The sequence below is a fragment of the Humulus lupulus genome, chromosome 2 (genome assembly GCF_963169125.1).
Source record: "Humulus lupulus chromosome 2, drHumLupu1.1, whole genome shotgun sequence".
Classification (NCBI taxonomy): Eukaryota; Viridiplantae; Streptophyta; class Magnoliopsida; order Rosales; family Cannabaceae; genus Humulus; species Humulus lupulus.
Window position 1 is genome coordinate 195,292,930 of NC_084794.1, and position 21,434 is coordinate 195,314,363.

Consider the following 21,434-nt stretch of genomic DNA (forward strand, 5'->3'; position numbering starts at 1 on the left):
GCCCCCTAGCGAGGCCATCAGGCACACGCCCCCAGCGAGGCCCTCATGCGCGCGCGCCCCCAGCGAGGCCCTCCTACGCGCGTGCGCCCTAGCGAGGCCATCAGGCACGCGCCCCCAGCGAGGCCCTCATGCGCGCGCCCCCAGCGAGGCTATCAACCCTACGCCCCCAGCGAGGCCGTCAAGCGCGCACCCCCAGCAAGGCCCTCATGCGCGCGCCCCCAGCGAGTCCATCATGCGCGCGCCCCCCCCGCAAGGCCCGTGGGCCACCATCTTCTCAGGAGGCCGTTGCACCATCACGTCACTAGTCTGGATCCATGCCGCAAGGAGACAAGTATAGCTGGGCCCCTCGCCACTAGGAGCCTTGCAAGGCACGGCCAGTGCATGGGTCATTACAGCCTCGCATCTATGCCTTGCAAATGAGGGTCACATGGCATTGATCTCATGAGGTACGGAGTCCACTGACAAACTGAAAGGAGTTAGAGTACGGACATAGTACCCACGTCAGATAAGTAGTGGAGGTACGAACAAAGTACCATCTGTTGTCCTCACCAGCCACTCCTCTGACACCCGTACCAGGCAGGTAGTGGAGGCATGACCAGGTACAGAAGGTGAGGTGCTCCCATGATCTCTGACCTTGTACCAGAGCCGACACCACTACCCCTAGAACCACTCTCCTGTTAGTGTACTCGTGTACCATCTGGTCCCCTGGACCACCATGTACCCAGGGCCATTAGAGCCTACTATAAAATGAACCCCACTTCCACAGAGAAGGGGGTTGGAAAATTCATTGTATGCAGAGGCTATTAAGAAATATACATTTTTCACTCCATTGTTCATCTGTGTTTATCCTTTAATAAGTTAATTCTAAGTTCTTATCTAAACATCGCCGCATTTACCTTTGAGTTTTTCGACCTAATTTCGTTGACGAGATTTCACCATCAACAAGAAGAAAATAAGACCAAGAACAAGAACCAAAACAATAAACTCTCACTCACACAACCAAAGTGAAGAGTGTTGGGGATCATCAACTTGAACAAGGTTTGAAACCTTTGTCCAAAAGCTTATTTCCCCCTAACTCAAGCACTAAGGGATCTCTCATAGATTATAGGAAATGCTTTCTAAAATAATCAAGCCTCAAGGTGTTTCTAGCCAAGTGCTCTAATGGATAGAAAAAGTTGTGTCTTTCAAGTGAGCTATAGGCTCCTATTTATAGAGTTTAGAGACACCCTTTGAATTTCAAATTCCACCAACCCCCATGGTTGTTACCAATGTTTAATTGGATTAATATGGAATTAAAAATGAGATTTTGGAGTTATTTGGGTTTTTTGAGCCGTTCAACAAAGATTGAAAAAACTGAAAAATTGGTCAGTTTTGGCATGTGGCCGTGGCCACTGGTCTCTGTCCCACAGGCCGCGGCCACTGAATGTTGGTGGTCGCGGCCATCGACCAATTTCAGCACAAAAAATGTGATGTTTTTCCAAACGGTTCCAAACCCTCCCAAATGATTTTGTAACTCCCAAAACACATTATTGGGGTTAAAATCATATCTCTAACAGCCATATCACATATGGCTTTATGAAATTCATCTCAATATTGTGTAACAACAATTTTACACAATAAAGGGTAATGTTTGGAAGTTACAAATTTGTAACACCAAATATGTTACATTATTTGGATATATCTCATATATCTAAATATTGTAACTCTCTATTATATGTTACAATATGTGACACACTTTGTCACATTTATTTAATCAAAAACATTATAATATAATATAATATAATATTACATTATATTATAAAATAATATAACACAGGCAGATTGGGTTCGGCCTCTGTAGGGAGGCGGCGGGCCGTGGCGCTTAAGGACATTTTTGCCCAGAATTGTGTTTTAATCATGGGAACTCAAACCATAGGCCTCGGAATCGTTCCTACTACTCAATTTAGTAGGATTCGACATCCCAGAGGCTATGTCTTGGTCCGGGAGCCTTTTATTACTCATTTTATTGATGGAATTCCATATTTGGTTGTGACTAGGTGACTGCTAAGGGATCAAAGGACTGATCGTTCTCAAGGGTCGTTCTTTTATTATTTCACGCTTGAACCAGAGGTAAGAAAACTACACCCAGTATGTAACATGCATGGATATTGATGAGGCGTTTGAGTGCTCTATATGTGGACATTTATTGCATTGTAAATTCTTAGCAATCTTGCTTATCTGTGAATGGTACTGACTTATTAGTCAGAAACGGAAATGGTGTCAGTATTGACTGTGAAGCTGTGACTTATTAGTCAAATTCGGCAGTAGTACTAAGCATTGGTCGTATGGAATTGACCTATGAGTCAAGAACGATATTAGCTTGTTTAACGCAAGCCGAAAAGATTAGATCTAATCGACATAAGCATTATCAACATAAGCATGAAATGCTTGACCGACCTTAAGTTCGATGAAAACAAAAGCGCTTGTCTAGTCTAAAGGCTAGTTACTTAGAGCCAGAGCCAAAAGGCTAAGGTGCCTACACATCACATGGCTTAGGGAGCAGATCCCCAGAGATGGACTCATTAGCCATCTATTCAAGGAGCAGAACCCTAGAGATGGACTCATTAGTCATCTATATAGGGAACAGATCCTTGGAGGTAGACTTATAAGTCACATATCAAGTGTGTGACTCATTAGTCACTTAAACAACGTGTGATTCATTAATCACTCATCTGATTGGGCGGCAAGCCCCATAATGTTTACCATAATCATTTGTTAATCTTCACTTATCTAATTTGGGCTACAAGCCCTAGTATGACTATCATAATCATTCGTTGATATTATATACATGCAGTAATGAGTTTTCTTGCTGAGCCTTAGCTCACGGGTGCTATGTGGTGCAGGTAAAGGGAAAGAAAAGCTCACCCAGGGTTGAGTGGAGAGTTTAGGTGGTGATGTGTACATATGCGGCCGCTTGACCACCACGACCAAGGTGTTTCTAAGGGGAACTAGGGGTTAACCCTATATTTTGCCGCTTAGGTCGGCGGATTGTAATTTTTACACTGTAATGACCATTTTAGATTGTAAATAACTTGTAAACATTTTTATGGGCCCATGTACAATTTTATGTTTTAAATAAAATTTATCCATTCCTTTTAACCGAGATTTTTACCCTGGCCTATTAATGACACCTAGATGCACGTTTATAACCTAATGACTCATTTTGCGAGTTAAGCATTGTTTAAAGTTCACAATAACGGTCTTGGAGTAACCAGGGAGTTACAGTGAGACTACTAGTTGTTTTTTGAAGGACCACGAGATCAAAGTTTCACTGAGATACACACAATATTCGTCTATAGAACATCCGTCATTTGGGAAACACACCAAGTGTGCATTTGAGAATCTGGTTAAGGCAAGCCTCTCACTGTATTTGATATGCAGTCCATGAAATGTTGTCCCTTTGAGATATCGCAGCACTCTTTTTGCTGCACTCTAGTGTGTCGTGGTTGGGGCCTTGAGAAACTGGCTCAATTTGTTCATTGCGTAACATATATCAGGTCGAGTGTGTGTTAGATATTGTAGACCCCCAACGATACTTCTACAGTTTGTCGGATTAGGAAGAAGTTCTCCATCAGCGATTGACAAAACTTTACCAACTTTCATAGGTGTAGGACACGACTTAAGGTGTAGCATTCCTGTTTTTTGTAGCAATTCCTCTATATATTTTGCTTGAGTTAGGTACATCCCTGTTTCATCTCATTTAAATTATACTCCCAAGAAATAGTGAAGGGGTCTGAGATCCTTCAAGGAAAAATTCTGATTTAGTTTCTCAGTAAATTGCTTGAGTTTCATAGTGTTGTTACCTGTTACGATTATGTCATCCACGTATATCAGCACAAGAATAATCAGTGTTGAGGATTTGAAGAAAAAGTGTGATGAGTCAGCCTTAGAATTCTTGAAGTCCCAGCTGATGAGTGTAGCTTTTAATCTATCAAACCAAGCCCGATGGGCCTGCCATAGACCATTTAAAGATTTGGACAGTTTGCATACGAAATCAACCTTGTCTTTATCTTCAAATCCTTGAGGTTGATTCATGAGCACGTCCTCTTCAAGATGTCCATTTAAGAACGCGTTATTAATATCCAATTGTCTCACATTTCAACCTTTTGCAACAGCTATAGTAAAGATAATTTGAAATGTTGAAGCTTTAATCACGGGGCTACAAGTTTCAGCAAAGTCAACTTCGGGTCTTTGGTTAAACCCTTTAGCTACGAGTCATGCCTTGTACCTTTGAAACGATCCATTCGAGTTCCTTTTTACTTTGAACACCCATTTATTGCCTACAAAATTCATATGAGCTGTTTTTTGGAACCAAATTCCAATCCCATTATCCATTAGTGTCTTGGGTTCTTCCATCATAGCTCATTTCCATCCTTCATGAGACAGAGCTTCTTCTACTGAATGTGGATCTTCACTAATATGTTGCCATTGTGATTGCCTAAGGTACACTTTTGGTTTAAAAATCCTAGCTTTTGAGCGTGTCCCCATGGGATGTGTTGAGACCCCTTCATTAGTTTGGATCACTGGCTGCTCATGGTCAATAGTTGTGTAAAATATCGTGGCACCAGGTGGGCTGTGAGACGTATCTAAGGCAGTAGAAGAGCTACTAGAAGCATGAGAGAAACTTGAACCAGGAGCAAAGTGTTCATTAGAATTTACCTAACTGTTTGGTGGAATGTGAGGTTCCAATTCGGATGATGCACTGCTAGTGTTCCTCGGATAAACACCACCTACTTGACCACCTGAAGAAGACGGAGTGTGTGTAGAGGAGGAAACTGGAGTAGGAAACAATAACCAAGAAGGGATATGGAGAAAAATGGTTTTTTCAGGTTGGTGAGTGTTTAGAAAACCAACTTTAAAAGGGAACTCATGTTCATTGAATACCACATTTTTAGATATATAAAGTCGACTTGTACTACTTGACATTTATACCCTTTGTGACTGTCACTGTATCCGAGATTAACACAATTGGTGGAGTGATATTCAAACTTATGAACTTGATAGGGATGAAGGCAAGGATAACACGCAACACCAAAAACTTTGAGAAATTTGTAATCTGGTTGTTTAGAGAAGAGAAGCTCAGAAGGGATTTGTTGAGTAGCACTGGTGTAGGAAATCTATTTATTAAATAGACTGATGTTTGGAAAGCATACCACCAATATTTTTTGGGGAACACCGGCTTGAGCAAGCAAAGTGAGACCCATCTCTACTATGTGTCTATGCTTGCGTTCTGCTCTACCATTTTGAGCAAACGTGTGTGGACAAGAGTGTTGAAAACTTATGCCATTTGCATGAACAAAGCGAGTAAAAGACTGGTATTCACCACCCCAGTCCGTATGAAGTTTCTTGATACACCCATCAAATTGATTCTCAACAAGAGATTTGAATTGAATAAAGGCATTTAAGGCTTCGAATTTGGCTCGTAAGGGGTAAATCCAAGTAAAGCGGCTGTAGTCGTCAACAAAGTGGATATAAAAATAAAAATTTGTATTAGACATAACTGGTGTCGGTCCCCACACATCAGTGTAAATGAGATCAAGAGTAAAACTTGCTCGAGAATGATTTGTTTTAAATGGAAGGGCATGTGATTTACCAAGCTGACAAGCATCACAGAAAAATTCTTTTTCATTGCTAAAATTTTTTTTACATTCAATTAACTCAAGACTTGTTCTAAGACTATATTGGATGGATGGCCCAATCTTTGGTGTCATTTATCCTTGATTGAAACTGAAGAAGACTTCTCAGCCACAGACCGAGTTACATGATAACTAACTGGAATTGAAAAATTAGAAAAATAGGTAAGACACGACTGAGACTGGTGTTTGGATGTTGTATCTAACTTATTGATAGGAGGAAGAATTTGATAGAGTGCATCCTTAAGCACTCCTCTGAGCATCACCCTCCTTGTTGCCTTGTCCTTCACAAAACAAAAATGAAAGGTAAATTCTACAAGCACATTATTATCTGAGGTAAGCTTGGAGATGCTAATAAGATTTTTGGTGACTCTAGGTACAAGCAAGAAATTATTCAATAAAAGAGGTTTAAGATGTTGTGTTGTCAATATTCCATTGCCAACATGTGAGATAGTTAGCTTATTACCATCAGCCACACTTAGAGACTCTTTACCATTGTACTCAACCTTGGATTGCATCTTTCTTCCTTCAGCAGTAATATGGTTACTAGCCCCACTATGGGCATACCAAGCTTCATGATCTAGCATCTCAGGTGTAGCCATGAAGGCTAAAGCATTATTTCCTCCTTTTTCCTGAGTTTTTCTAGCAGATGGACCTGAACCAATAAAACTCTCATCAAACTGATTGTAGCAGTAGGTTGCCGCGTGACCGTACTTGCCACAGATTTGGCAAGTAGGTTTGGGACCACCACCATGCCCACCACGACCTCTGAATCTGCCACCACCTCTGTTACTGGTGCTACCTCCTCTACTGCCAGATCCATTGTCATTTCGAGAGTATCCTCGACCTGCTCCTGGATTGTTTGGTTTGTTGGCATAGTTGGTAGTGGGATTAGCAAGGCCACTGAGTGTTTTTGATCCAGAGAGAGCATTAATTCTTTCCATTTTGATATCATAACTCAAGAGTATGTCCTGAAGTTCTTGCCAAGTAGTGGACTTCCTAGCTTCAACAAGAACAATAATAGGCAAGTATTCAGCATCCAAACCAATGAGTACATTTGCTACAAGCTGAGAGTTAGGATATGGGTCACCTACAAGGGCGAGTACATCAGCCCATTGTCGTTTCTATCTCGGATATTCAGCCTTAGATAGTGCTCCCTTCCTCGACGTTTGAATCTTCATTTTGTATTCATCCATCTTTGATTGCAAATGCGCGCCATAAAGGGCTTCAAGGGCACGCCAAAGAGCAGCGGATGAATCACATCCCATCACTTCTGTTGCGATTCCTTTGATCATTGAGCCATAGAGCCAACCTAGCAGCAGTTGGTCAGTCCCCATCCAGGTCTCGAACTCTGGGTTCACCTCCATTTCATTTGAGTTTTCTCCATCATCGTCGTCTGTAGCATAGCAGTTTTGATAAACTCCAATGGTCTGGTTTTGGTACTTTTTAAGTAGTTGTCAAGCATGTGTCCTCGAACAATGGCGGATACCATTGTCTTCCACAGTGAGAAATTGTTTCGGTCGAGTTTGAGTGCAAAGGGTTGATTCAGGGCACTCCCAAAATGGGGTATGGTTGTGTGTTGGAGTCTGAGTTTGAGTGGTGTTTGAAGACTGTGGTTGTGGGGTTATTCCAGTGACTACAGAACTGCTACTGGGTGGTGTTTTATCGTCGGTAGACATGACTAACGTCTAGCATGGCTCTGGTACCAACTTAAGAAAATGATATGACTCAATATTTTAGGTAAAGACTCAACTCAATAGTGGCTGGTATGTGTATTGATATTTATAGAGCCAAGAATATAATGTACAAAATATTCTAGATATTAACAGCACACCAATCCGTGTGAATAAGGAAACACAAAAGAAATTAATTCGTAGAAGTTAAGGATTCTCTAACAACCTAATGATGAGCTGTCAGATTGTACACCAATACATTAAATACAATACTCACGCACACACTATGTCATTCTATTTTCTAAAAATTCCTACTAATTACATCTAATTCTAATTTATCAAGTGATTTTTCAAACATACCCTTAATTTAGAATCTCTAATGATATATGCATTTAGCTTTGTGTGCTTTGTAGCTTTTTTGCTTCTTTCCTCTCTAATGCATTATATGTGTTAGTAAGAAAGATCATAATTTTAATATAAAATGTATTCTTTAACTCTTTGCTCTTCTTTGATATTTAGATTCTTTCAAAGACTTATTCTTATCATCATTTAATTTTACTACAAGGTTTTTCTTTTTCTCATCATCATTATTAACTTTGCTACTAATTTGTGTATCAAAATTATATTTTGCATCTTTTTATTATGTATTTTTTTTTATTTATTTTGATTTCTTTGTTTATAGTATGCATTTGAATTTGAGATTGTTCGAGGACTATGGACAAACTCTTAATTATTAGTTTTATGTATTTTGGGTTTGTAATTAACTAATGACATAGACTATTAAGTTTAAAGTTTTTAAAAATTTGTATACTATCGAAAATTTAAAATGATTAGTATTAGAAAGGGTGTGAAGATATTTTTTTACTCCAAAAACAACAATGATGGTAACTTTGAGCTTGTAATAAAAAACTTGATTAGGTATGAATCGTGTTACTGAGGGTGCCTGGGAGATGGACTCGGATGGGAGGGAGGGAGGGAGAGATAAGGGTGGTTTTGAGAGAGAATAAGAAATAAAAGGAAAAGATGAAAATGTCAAGGACTCTTTTGACCTGTTATTATTTTGGAGCATATTTTTACAATAATTAGTAAATTAGGCATGGATTTTAAATAAGGGGTATTACGATGCATAAAAGTTTAATCTCACTTCTAGAATTAAACATTTGATGAAATTGAATCAACATGATGCATTTAGTTTATGCAGTCTTTATATGTATGTTTCTCATATCTTTGTGTATTAGTAATTAATGAATTTTTATCAATTTTCATACTTTTTTTCATATGTTTGAAAGTTTATCGAGCGTATACATTTTTAGTAGGAGTATGTATTTTTTTTTTCTCTTGGTACATATATAATATACCTAATATATTATTTCAAAAAAAATACCTAATCTATCATGTAATTTCCTTGTTTTAATTGAAATTTATGCAATCTGTATCAAGACATGTAAGGAAGGGGAATGCAAACTTGGAACCTGTTCTTTGCGAGAAGTACAATAACATCGGCTATGCATATCACTACTTTGGTATAAATGTCTTTATAGTAGTGATATATATTATATATTTGGTATATATAGATAGGGTATTGATATGGTGCATACCTTTTGTGACTTTCTGTATTTTTTGGCTCGTGAATAGTGTTTGGTGCGATTTTTTTTTATGACTGCAAATTTTCAGGAAATTCCTAATAATTTACAATGCCAAAAATTAGGTTCAAACAGGTTGTTGTTGCATGCGTGATTAATTTTTTTTATACCCGTGAAAAACAGTCTTGTTTGAACCTAGTTTTCGACATTGTAAATTATTCGGATTTTCCTGAAAATTTATAAGATGTTTTAAATAACCATAATAAACACAGTCATAAAAAAAAATTGCACCGAAAAATATTCACGAGCCGAGAAACACAAAAGATATGCACCATAGAATTACCCTATATAGATATGGTGAATGTAACAGGTGTTATTATTTGGAGTCTTCTTCAACAAGTCTAAATATGAAGCAAAGAATCTCATAGTTGTTTGTGATAAATAGTATTCAGATGATAAAAGAAATTAAAAAAGATAAAGTTGTCTAATTAATCTCCAAATTTTTCTTTTTTCTATTATTGCAATCAAATAAATAAGAAAAAAAATAACTAAAACAAAAAAATCAGAAAACTTCTATTAAGCCCTTGAATGATTATGTTGCAAGTCAAAACAATATTGAGGATTAAAGGGTACATTATAGTATAGAAATGTATATTTGATAATATATAGTATTAAAAAAGTATAGTTGTTATTTATTAAAAAATTAGGTACATTTACTTATTTCGACAAATATTATAGTTCATTTTGCTCCAAAACCCTAGCAAATAAAAAATAAAATAAAACTAGGAGATTTTAGTTTAAAACTCAAAATCACTATCCAAACCATAATGTAAAATATTCTTTAGTCGTCTGGTTGGACACATTTTAATGAAATCAAGGCAAACCAAAATACATTTAGGCAAATTAGTAAATTTAGAAATTCATAATTTTATATTTTTGTAATATCTAATTGTTATATAGTCATTTAATTTAAGCTATTTAGGATTTTTGTCCCCAAACTATAACCAATACACTATTGTACTCTTGATTTTTTTCGAACAGTTAAAAATTACTCATGAACTATTCACAGTGTTCTAGAGTGAGACTTCTGTTGAGTTTTATTCTATGTGGCTAATGGATTACTGACGTGACTATTTGATTACTAACTTGACATTGTTAAGTCAGCAACATATGTATAATTTAAAATTAAAAATAATCTAAAATTAAAAAATATATTTCTTATAAAAAATTAAAATTCAAAATAATTCAAAAAATATTTTTTTAAGGATATTATTTTCTTTTTAATTCTTAAAAGATTTTTTTTTTGAATAAATTCTTAAAAGATTAATTAAATAAAAATTTTAAATAGGGGCTTTGTAGAAAATTACCCTTAATGGTGTGGGAAATTAATTAAATGTCTATGTTTTTTATTTTGTAGGAAAATAGGCTAACCACCTTCTTAATATTATATATTACCAAATATATCCTTTAGCAAATTAATTGATATTATTACATTCTAAATATTTTAATATCATGATATATGTATATTTGTTTTGTATAAAGTTTATCAGGTTAATATTATATAAAGATTACATGTTTTTTTATTATTGTTAATACGATATATGCATTGTTTTTACTATAGTATATCAAAAAAAAATTATTGATATTTCATATCAATTGATTTTGTTTGTTTTTTTTTAAATTATAGTATACAAGTTTATTAGGATGGTATATTAATTTGATATATTATAGTACAACAAATAGATATATCATACTATTAAATATATATACCATATGTACCATAGTATTTTATATACCATAAACAAAAAATCAATATACCATACCGTACAAAAGTTTTAACAAAAATAAAATTGGTATATTATTACTCAAAAAGTGTATGTACCACGCTAACAAGACTATATACCACCATTAAAATGAATATAGTATACTAACAAAATTATATATCATTATTATATATAACAAGATAGAAACTAAATGTCATCTAAAAAATTATATATCATACCACAAAAAAACATATATATTGAGTTGGAAAATAATATACCAATACTTAAAAAATGAAGAAAAAAATTATTACACAAAAAGTATATATAACATGTTAACAAAATTATATACCACCATTAAAATGTATATATAATGCTAACAAAATTAAATAATACTATTAAAAATAAATATACAATGCTAACAAAATTATATACAACCATTATATATAACAAGATAAAAAATAAATATCATCTAAAAAATATACATACCATACTACAAAAAATACATATACTGATTTGGAAAATAATATATCAACAACACTTAAAAAATTATTACTAAAAATGTGTATACCATGCTAACAAAATTATATATCACCATTAAAATGTATATACTGTGCTAACAAAATTATATATCACCATTACATATAACAAATTAGAACCTAAATATCATCTAAAATAATAATATATCATACCACAAAATACATATACTCAATTGAAAAATAATATACCAACAACACTTATAAAATTATTACTCAAAAATGTATATATTATGCTAACAAAATTATATATTACCATTAAAATGTATATACCATGATATAAATTTATATACGACCATTATGTATGACAAGATAGAAACTAAATATTATCGACAAAAAAATGATATACCATATCACAAAAAAACATATATATTAGTTGGAAAATAATATACTAACAGCCTATAAAAATGAAAAATATCAATATAATTTTAAAACTAATTGAACAAAACTAATATACATATACCAGGTGTTGACTGTCTTTTTAGCCAACGACGTGAGAACGTCAATAACGACAAGCCTTCAAGAGAATGTAAACGACACAGACGGTATAATAAAGAAAATAAAGAACACACAAGAGATTTTTATAGTGGTTCAGCCCCGATTGTCGGTAATAGCCTAATCCACTTAGAGTTGTGATTTATAGACCTATACTCAAGATCAGATGGACTGAGCCAACTGAGTTTCTTCAGTACAGATTGTGAAAATACAAGAGTTCTCTCAAATATCAGCACTTTCTCTCTCTAGAATACACAGACCCAATTTTCTCTCTCTAGAAAGAAGAAGCAGAAGAACCTCTCTCTCATCCCATAAGCTCTCTATTTATAGGCCTGGGATCCTCAACTGATATCCCATTACGATAGGGATATTTTATTATTCATCTTATATTTATATTACAATAAATGTTTAAAATACAACTGATTCCTCAATTTGAGTGAGAAATGAGAGATTCCCGGGTGCCTAGACCAATTCTTGCTAGAGTCGTTCCGGGGATTTTGACGTAGTCTCACATGCAGGTTGAGTACTCCTTCAAACTTTCCTTGGCCCAAAATGATGTATGCTTGGCTCTCCTCGGACAAAGGTGGTGCATGCCTACTCCCTTGGCCTTTCACCTCGGGAAGGTTCGAGCCTTCCTCCTCCAACCAAGGTCCGATCGGACCTTGTGGCCTTCTCCTCGGACCAAGGTAGTCCGAGGCATCCTCTTCTTGCCTTCTCCTCGGACCAAGGTGGTCCGAGCCATCTTTATTGGCATCTCTCCTCGGACAAGTCCGAGGCACTTCCTAGGCTCCTCCAACCATGTCCGATCGGACATGTGTAGGCTCTCCTTGTCAAAATCTAAGTCTCCATTCTTGACTTGCATGGGACTCCTCCTCCTTAGCTACTTACCTTGGACACGTTCGAGCCAACACTTAGGAAACCTTGGGAGGCTTACCTCAAACACACCCTTGGGGTCTCCTAGGACCACATCCTCATTGGGGTCTCCTAGGACCACTTTCTCCTTGGGGTCCCCTTAAGACCACTTTCTTGAGTTCTCCTCGAACTTCATCCTTGGGTTCTCCTAGGATCACTCTCTTGGGGTCTCCTAGGACCACATCCTCCTTGGGGTCTCCTAGGACCACTCCCCTTAGCTCTCCTAGAATGCGTTCTCCTATTTTTCGGGTATAACACCAGGATATTAAAGTCATATGCTTCTAAATAAAAAAAATGTTTTTTTTTTCTAACTTAAAAAATAAGGTACATTTGTTAATTATCATCCTAAAAAAAGATGTCATTTGTTATGAGTATTACTTTAATAAGATCCAAATGAGAGATTTGCATAACAAGGGCAATTTAGGTAACCAACAATGTAAAATTGTCATTTCTCTATAATTTTTAAATTGATGACGTTGAGCTTCTTAATGCTATTATTTTGGTCTATTTCCTATAATTTTTCAAATGAAAATTACAACATATGTATATATTTATCAAAATAAAATGGAGATTCTTAATATATAAAAAAAAGGAAAACTTAAAATCTGGAAAAGAAAAGGGTGGATGAAGCTTATATAATATATATATAAAGGGATTCAGTTGTAGGGGCTTCAAAAAAAGCCCCACTGGTGGGACTCTTTTGTATTCCTGACTCGTGAATAGTTTTTGGTGCAATTTTTTTATATGAATGTGTATATTGAAACTATTTAGATCATCCTGCAAATTTTCAAAAAATTCCAAATAATTTATAGTGTCGAAAGGTTCAAACATGTTGTTTTCCACACTCATAAAAAAATTAGTTATGAGTGCAACATCCTGTTTGAAACCTAGTTTTCGGCACTCTAAATTATTTGAAATTTTCTTAAAATTTGCAAGATGCTCTAAATAAGTACAACATACACGGTCATAAAAAAAATCACGTCGAAAACTTTTTGAAATTCTGCAATTCAATGTTTACCTAGTGATTAAATTAAACAACTTAATAGATTAAAGATCATATTCTTAGACAAGAAAGTCTTAGCAAAATCTTCTCCCAAAGATTGTTGAACTCGTTATCAATGGACGACACATGTTTCTACACGAAATAGATTAATACAAAAGGAAGCTACATAGCTCTTAGATACTAGATTAAGGTATCCACTCTTAATCTCACAAAAAGAACTTTCTCAAAAATATAAATGATATTAAAAAATGAGAAGTGAAAGAGCTAAGGATTTGTGGCTGCTTGGTCCTTTATTTATAGCTAAAATGGTCTTCAAAGCAGTCCACAAAATCTACAAAAATCAAAGAGAGAATTGCACAAATTCTTTATTTAGAAAATTCTGCCAATGTGTCAGATTTTATTGTTACAGAATGGGAAACTAACTCACAGATAGTGTATCTGAACAGACTGACATTCCAGATTCATTCCAATGAATTTTTTGATCAATTGAATCTCTAATCATTTACTAGTTTAGCCTATGATATGCAGTAAATGATTAGAATATCATAGAATATTATTTAAAAGAAAAAAATTGAAAATCTTTACTTTATTACACAAAGTTTCCTTTTCCAAAAAAAGGAAACAAGTTTTTTTAATCTTTCTTCTCACATCCAACCATTACCACGAATTTTGTCAATAAAAAATATCACAAAATATTCTTTAATCAATTGATAAAAAAGTCTCAAAGTCTAAAAAATATATATTTTATTTAAAGAAAAATCTTCTTATAAATAAAATAATCTTTTCTCAATGAATATCAACATATATGGACGAAATTTCAAGTAAAAAATTTCCATAAACAGATATGATGATTTCTAGAGAATTAAGACTTAAAATAAAAAATCTGGAAAAAACAAGTTGTCGCGACAGATCATAAACCTATCGGGACAACTACTTCAAACTTGTCAAAAAAAACTTTTGAGTTATAAAATATATTGTATATTTAAGTGTAACGCCCTGGATAGCCAAGACCGCTACACTGTGTACTTATAAAGGTGGAAGACTTGTTAATCAAGTCATTAATTTAAAAGCGTGTCACTAAACATGTATGAGCTAGGGTTAAAAAGGTTTTTATCTCAAAAGTTACATTTTATATAATTAACCAGTTATATACATGGGATCCCAAAAGAAACAGAGTTTAAAAGTTGGATTACAGACTCTCCAAAATACAGACAATTGTCAGCCATACTAAGGCAAAATGAACATTTATGGGTCTCGTGTCCCTACCTAAAACCTCAACCGTGGCGGCTGAGCAGCTGGTCATGCACATTCCGCTCGCAGAGCTCTCCAAATCAGGGCTGATCAAGTTTGCCCTTGCCTTTACCTGCACCACGTAGCACCCGTGAGCCAAGGCCCAGCAAGAAAACATAATGTGCAACACAAACAATAATAACAAATAGTAAATTCACTAAGCATGATCTTTCATCAAATAATCCACATTAACCATTCAGCATATATTCAGAATCAAGGATGCAATTAATCACTTATAACATTCAAGTCTCATAATATCCATATCACATAATAGTCAAGGCTGACAACTTAGGCCGCTGATGGACCCAAAACGGGTATGTTTAAATATTTATAAATCGCAAGCGCACGAATCATTCATAAAGAATAGTGATCGTGTAAGCAAGGATGTCGAACCCAAAGGAGTTGTCTAAAATCGAAAAGAGAAAACTATTTTAAATCAAAAGTAATAAATTCTAACCTAGCTCCAAAGATTGATGAGTTTTAGTATTATGAACATAAAATAAAAGATTGAAAAATAAAGCTATTTAAGAGAGTAAAAATAAAGCAATAATGAGTTGAAAATAAGTATTAAAAGAAAAGATTATTAAGATACTAGAATCCACAAAATGTAAGTTTAATAATATTTATTAGTATATTGATTCCCAAGTTTTAGTAATAGTTAAAATAATTCAAACTATCATTTTCCAAAAAGATTTATAATTTTAAGCACAATTTACTTATAAAAAGATAGGATTTTTCTTCACTTTTCAAAATTATAATTTTAAAGAATTTAGTGTAAATCAATCTAATGAAATAACAAATAAATCAATGAACATTATTTATAAGGCAAAACATAATATTTTTGTTCTAAGCATGGATGTGTACAATTTAATGACACATCTTACACAAAGAAAATTATGTTTATGCACTAATGAAGAACAAAGTGTAAATATGTTCTAACAATCTAAAATACAAGATATTTAAGATGAAAGAAATATATGAAGAAGAAAAATCCATAAACTTGTTGCATTACAAGGGAAATCAACATACAACATAAATATTACCTAGTTACAAGTTGCTTCATCATGATCTTAATAATCTTATGAAAAAGATTAGAAGCACATAACTAGAGTAGAAATTACAAAATAAATGACATACATACTTGCAAAATGCTCTTGAAAAACCCAAAATGGAAGAGAGGATGGTAGAGAGAAAATGAGAGAAAGGAAGATAGTAACCAAAAATTAAACACCCTAAAATGGTATTGAAACTCCATATTTATAGCCAAAATGAGATTATTAAAATAATTAATTTAAATTAATTAAATTGATTAAATTAAATAAATATGGTATGTAGAGGTAAAATATAGGGTGTAATGATAATGTTGTGGTGAAAATGTGTAGACAAAAGGGTAAAAAGTTGGCAATTTTGTCATAGGGGACAAAATGCAAAATGATGGGCTCAAGAGGTGGCTGAAGGTGTTGGTGGCAGGTGGTTTCGGCTGGGCTTTGGGGTGTTGGGCGTTGGGCTTCACGCTGGGCAGGAGGCCCAATTGGGCTGGCTGTGGTGAAGAAAAATGGGCCACGGCTGATTGCATGAGAGGAGATGGTGAGCCACGTTTTGGCTGGAGGCAAGTGCTGAAGGAGACTTGCTGATGGAAATGAATGCTGAGGAGAAGACTTTGGTGGGCAGTTGGCTTGTGAAGGAGAGGCTTGGGGACAGTACGGCTGGGAAGCCTTCATCTGGAGGAGCTGATGCAAGGCTGAACGTGGGCCTAGGCTCTAGCGTGGGCCTGGTGTGCAATTAGAAATAAAACCATTTTTCTTGTTACTTTCTACAAAAATATCACTTTTATTTCCTTTTCTCTTCTTTTTCAAGCATAAAAAATTGCAAAGTACAACCTACAAAATAAGTAAATATTAAATTAGAATCAAATATTTTCAATTATAAAATAACTCATATTAATTCCATGAAAATACTAATTGAAATTTAATTTACTTTGGTAATTAAGTTCAATAAAATCACATTTTTTAACTTATAATCTAACAAAACAAATTTCAAATAATTAAACTACAACATATTATAATAAAATATATATAAAAACATATAAAAATCTAGAAAACTACAATAAGACTAATAAATTAAAAATTACATAAAAACTTTAATAAGTTAATTAAAAACTCAAGAACTAAGCAACAATTAGCATATAAAATATGGTAAAATAACTCTATTTTGTAGAGTTATCAGCCGCACCCTCTGTTTACCCCACTGACTCCAGCCCGCTTAAACCGAGCTCAGTTCATATTAAGCTGTCCTCGACTACCAGTGGCCAAGCCGCGCCCTGTGCGCTAGTGTAACCCTTGGCACTATTAGGCTGTTGGTTCACTGATTAGTTTGCATGGCATAATATCATCCTTTCAAGCTTACACAATAGGGAACCCTTAGTCCCATTACAGATATACAACCAGGTGCAGTTTTCTTACCTTTAGTTTCTGCATTTACTGATTACGAGCGACGCTCCTCGAGCACGATCTGTTCCCGAGCCCTAGCCTTAACACCTAGTCACAACCAAAATATTGGGTTCCATTAATATTCAAATATAAGTTTTCGGGTACAAAACTAACTTCCAGGAAACCGAATTCCACCAAGCACGGTGGTGAAATTAATCCCGAACACTCTAGACTAGATTCCCGTGCTTTAAAACTCTAAATGTTCAAGTACACACCTAAGGGCTGCGGCCCTTGAAGCCTAGCCGCGGCCCTGCCCTAAAAACAGAACCTAAGGCATCCCTGGAAGAAGACACACGCCGCGGCCCTTGCTTTGGGCGCTGCGGCGCTTACCCCTGGCCGAGCCTCCCTGGCTCCTTTGCGTCCTAGGGCCGCAGCGCTCTAAAACAGAGTTGCAGCCCTTCCCTTCGTGCCCAGAAATTCCACCATTTTCCACACCTAAACCTTACCAAAAATCATCCCAAAGCTTCCTAATTCAAAACCAATTAATCCCAACATTTTTAGAATGACTTAAACAACATAATTCAACTGAAAACTCAACCTAAAACTCATGGAAATCCCATCTTCAATTTCTGAAACTCAAGAACTTCAAACACTAAAACCAGCCATGCAAACTTAGATTGAAACCTCTAAATCATGAATTAGAGCTTACCTCTTCTGCTGAACCACTTCTCTAAGGAAAATCCAAGTCAATTCCCAAGCTTTTCCACCTTAATTATGCCCTTAACATCAAAATCACAACTATCTCACTACTCAGCCATAACTCAGAATTTCTAACCAAAAAGAAAGGAATTCAAAGCTTACCTTAGTACTGATTAAATTTCCTAGATGATTCTTGAGCTAAACCTCTAAATCACTCCTTCAATCCACTGAATTCCAGCTGAATTCCTCTAAAATTTTCTGTGTTTTTCTTGTGTTCTCCTTGAGAGAGAAGAGAGAGAAAGGGGCTGAGAAAAAGAGTCGGTCTTATTTTTGTTCTACTGTTTCCCTTTAATTTAGTTTACCCTTATCCCGTTAAGTCAATCCCAAGGCTCAGGGTGCCGGAACCGTCCCCGAGGGCAAAACGGTAAATTTCCCCAATATTCCCGCCTAGACTTCTTAACCTCAAATATATCTCCATATATTTATTTTCATAACCCGATAATCTAAATAACTACCCGATACCTAAAATACACCTGAATTATCCAAAGTCAACTGCTAAGCCCCGTTGTGACTTTTCCCGCTATCTAGCCCTAGGATCGCCTCGAGTAGTGCTCTGCAAACCTACCCACATAATAATGTGGTTCTCACAAATACCATATATATATCACATTAACATCAATATAGTCATACAAGCATTATTAATCATATAATTATGCATTTAAATCAATAAAATCATTCAAATCACATTTAACCCAATTATGCCCTCCCGGCACACTAATCAAAGCCCTTAAGCCTCATTAGCGAATTTAGGGTCGTTACAATTATCCCCTCCTACTGAGAATTTTGTCCTTGAAATTTACCTGAATAGCTCGGGATATTGATTCCACATCGCTGACTCTAACTCCCAGGTCGCTTCCTCGACCTTGTTGTTTCTCCACAACACCTTAACTAACGAAATTGTCTTATTCCGTAAAACTTTGTCCTTCCGATCCAAAATCTAAACTGGTTGCTCCTCATAGGACAAATCTTTCTGTAGCTCTAAGTCCACATACTTTAGTACATGTGTTGTATCAGAAACATACTTCCGCAACATGGAGACATGGAAAACATCATGAACTCCTGACAGTGACGGTGGCAAGGCCAACCTGTAAGCCACCTGTCCAATCCTCTCTAGGATCTCGAAAGGCCCAACAAACCGAGGGCTCAGCTTGCCCTTTACTCCAAATCTCCTCACCCCTCTCAATGGTGAAACTCGCAGAAACATGTGGTCCCCAACATGGAACTCCACATTCCTACGCTTAGGATCAGCGTAGCTTTTCTGTCTACTCTGGGAAGCAAGCATTCTGGCTCGAATTTTCTCAATAGCCTCATTAGTCCTCGGAACCATATCTGGCCCTAAGTACCTCCTCTCACCCATCTCATCCCAATGTATGGGTGATCTACATTTTCTCCCATATAACATCTCATAAGGGGCCACCCCAATCGCGGACTGATAGTTGTTGTTATACGAGAATTCAATCAACGGTAAATACTTACTCCAAGACCCCTCGAAATCAATCACGCACGCCCTAAGCATGTCCTCCAATACTTGAATCGTCCTCTCAGACTGTCCATCAGTCTGAGGATGAAAAGCTGTGCTAAACTTCAACTGAGTCCCCATAGCTCTCTGCAGAGCTCCCCAAAACTTGGAGGTAAAGATGGGATCTCGATCTGACACAATAGACTTTGGAACCCCGTGGAGGTGAACTATCTCCCTCACATACAATTCTGCATACTGTTCCACTGTAAAGGTCGATCTCACTAGCAGAAAATGAGCTGACTTGGTGTATCTGTCCATTATCACCCACACTGAGTCACAAAGTCCCACTGGTCTGGGTAACCCTCCTACAAAATCCATGGTGACGTCCTCCCACTTCCATTCTGGGATACCCAAAGGTTGAAGCAATCCTGTTGGTCGCTGATGCTCAGCCTTTACCTGCTGACATGTCAAACATCTAGACACATACTCTACCACATCCTTCTTCATCCCGGGCCACCAATATAATGTCCGTAGATCCTGATACATCTTCATGGTACCCCAGATGAAGTGCGTATGGCGTAGTGTGTGACTCATCCAGTATCTCTCATCTGACCCCCTCATCTGCTGGAACACAAATCTGCCCTTGATATCGAAGCATACCAGTCTCAGAGACGGAATAATCCTTAGTTGTTCCCGCTAAAACATGCTGCCTGATTTCCTGCAACTGCGCATCCACCAATTGTCCCTCCTTAATCCTCTCTAGCAGGGTCGACTACAGGGTAATATTAGCTAACTGGCCCACCACCAATTCTATCCTTGCTCTGGACATTTCATCAGCTAACTCCCTCGAGATCTGGGTGGAGCTATACAACTGCCCTGGGCCCCTCCGGCTCAATGCATCCGCCACCACGTTGGCTTTCCCTGGGTGGTAAAGGATATCACAGTCATAATCCTTAACCAGCTCCAACCAACGCCTCTGTCTCATGTTCAGATCTTTCTGAGTAAAGAAATATTTCAAACTCTTGTGACCAGTGTATATCTCGCACTTCTCCCCATACAGATAATGCCGCCAAACCTTTAGTGCGAATACCACTTCTGCCAGTTCAAAGTCATGAGTAGGATACCGCTGCTCATACTCCTTCAGCTGCTGAGATGCATAGGCTATAACTTTCTCATTCTGCATCAGCACGCAACCTAAACCCATCCTCGATGCATCACAATAGACCACAAACTTTCCTTCCTCCGAAGGAAGACTTAGCACAGGTGCAGAAATAAGTCGTCGCTTCAACTATTGAAAACTGTTCTCACACTTCTCTAACCAAACAAACTTCTAATTCTTCCTTGTCAACTCTGTCATCGGTGTTGAAATCTTTGAAAACCCTTCTACGAACCGTCTGTAATAACCTGCCAATCCAAGGAAACTCCGCACCTCCGAGGCGTTCCTTGGCCTCGGCCAATCCCTTACTGCTTCTACCTTGGACGGATCTACCTTGGACGGATCTACCTTAATCCCTTATGCTCCAACTATATGCCCAAGAAAAGTCACCTCTGGCAACCAAAACTCATACTTCTTAAACTTGGCATATAACTGATGCTCCCTTAACCTCTGTAAAACCTGTCGGAGATGCCGCTCATGTTCTGCCTCTGAACTGGAGTATACCAAAATGTCGTCGATAAAGACAACGACGAACTGATCCAATAAGTCCTTGAACACCCTTTCATCAAATCCATAAAAGATGTTGGGGCGTTGGTCAAACCAAAAGACATGACCAAGAACTCATAGTGCCCATATCGCGTCTGGAAGGCTGTCTTTGGTATATCCTCATCTTTGATCCTCAACTGGTGATAACCAGATCGTAGATC